General features: G+C 36.0%; 1 non-coding gene across 1 annotated transcript; it reads right to left on the bottom strand.

Moving 5' to 3' along the window:
- Positions 1–73, bottom strand: trnak-cuu (transfer RNA lysine (anticodon CUU)). Its single transcript has one exon. It is a non-coding gene; the product is annotated as a tRNA-Lys (tRNA).
- Between the last annotated feature and the right edge of the window lie 1,820 nt (positions 74–1,893).

Consider the following 1,893-nt stretch of genomic DNA (forward strand, 5'->3'; position numbering starts at 1 on the left):
CGCCCAACGTGGGGCTCGAACCCACGACCCTGAGATTAAGAGTCTCATGCTCTACCGACTGAGCTAGCCGGGCTACGAAATTCAGAAAAACAGGCGCTGTTTTTCCTTCACGTACCAGCAAGCGTTGTAACAAGCCTTCTGTCTAATACTGCCCTCTACTGTTCACAAGCGATTCCTTCGAGTGAAATACCTTTATAGCAGAAATAAAATATAGTATATGCGCCTTATGTTCGGCTGTAAGTTTAATTTCACGACAAAGTACGAAAGGAAAATGAATAATCTTGTATTTTATTGATAAATAGTGACTCCTTTTCACAATAAACTAAGTAACGGTTGCTTAAAAATAATTGTGAGCAGTTAGGGTGCTTGGTAGCTAATTGTGCTAAGTACGTCTATTCCATAACATTAGATTGGCAACTTTGGACAGTAATGGGCTTAAAAATAATACATCTAAACTCATTAAAACATGTATGTTCATAAGTACTGAAATATCTGCATAAAAATGGTTTAGAATTATAAATGGACATACCTCACAGGCGACACCAATGTACTGTAATGCCAACACAAGTGCAACTTCCGGTCACTGTAACAAAGGACAAAAAAAAGCGGAGTGACTTTTCATAGCATCAATATATTTTTACTCAAATAGAAATAAAACATTGTAATCCAAAAAAGTAGCCAATAACTGTGAAGTGGAATGGGAAAAAAATACATTTTCCGCATTTACAACTAAAATCTGAAAAATCTTCCTGCAATGCCAATTCACAACATAGGCCATCTCAGGCTACTGTAGATGGCAAACAGGCCTAGTCCATATCCAAATCCATCCAATTTGATCCTAAGTGTATTCAGTTCAATTCATACAAGTTCTATTTAAACTACAAAAGGCAGATTTAAACTGATATTGTGTGCAAACTGTTAAATGTCATCAAACTTCTTATTAATGCAATACAATTACATTTATAAAAAAGATAAATGCCAATGATTTTTCCATCTAAGCAAAGACACATGTTTTATCAATTAGGCTCTTTGATGCAATCTCCCTTCTGAGGATTGTGGGTGACATTAGAGTTGGAAAAATACCATATGATGATGTGAAAAACCTCACAGGATCACCTGATTAATCTACTTTGACAAGTTGAGGTAACAAACAAATATGCTCCAGGCTAGGCATACTTTTTTATGTGAAATAATTCTAAAGGAAGAATATGAAGCCATTGCCAGCAGTAATTCAAAATAATACAATGTGAGTCCGTTTGTGCTTCAGCAACAAAAACCCTCTGTTTTAAAGGAAAACTGCATCAAGATAACAAAAGACTACTGCAATCTTAAAATGATACAACAGAGCGTTTTCAGTCAGAGTTTTTTTCAGATTTGCTGTGATACCATACCTACTGCTACATGATATAATTCTTGCACAGCAGCTAAGACAACTTTGAAGAAACTTCTTTTATTACATTTAATTTCCCTTTGGGGTGTACAAAGTATTTATGAATTGAATTGACAACTATTCTCTAAAAGGGTGGTCCATGTTATTACTCTATGATGTTTTGACATCAGAGTATGATGCCAACACAAGTGAATCATACTCTATGAAGTATGAGTATGATGCACTCATACATCATAGATGATTAGGACCAGATTAAAGTCAGAATTCAGATTGATTTCTCGGTATTCTGACGTTAATAGGTCACGTAAAATGTCACTTCAATCCATTATGAACCTCCCGATTCTCCTCCTTACACAACTCACAGCTCTGTCATTAAAGAAGGTTCCTCCTAGGTGCCCATCTGAATAAAGTCTGAATTTTTAGCGTTAAAGACCGTTATCTCTTCACTTTCAAAAACATTAGAACGCAGAACGCGTACGTGAAGTACGTGACGGCATCACGGC

The sequence above is a fragment of the Poecilia formosa genome, unplaced genomic scaffold (genome assembly GCF_000485575.1).
Source record: "Poecilia formosa unplaced genomic scaffold, Poecilia_formosa-5.1.2 Scaffold190, whole genome shotgun sequence".
NCBI classification, from domain to species: Eukaryota; Metazoa; Chordata; class Actinopteri; order Cyprinodontiformes; family Poeciliidae; genus Poecilia; species Poecilia formosa.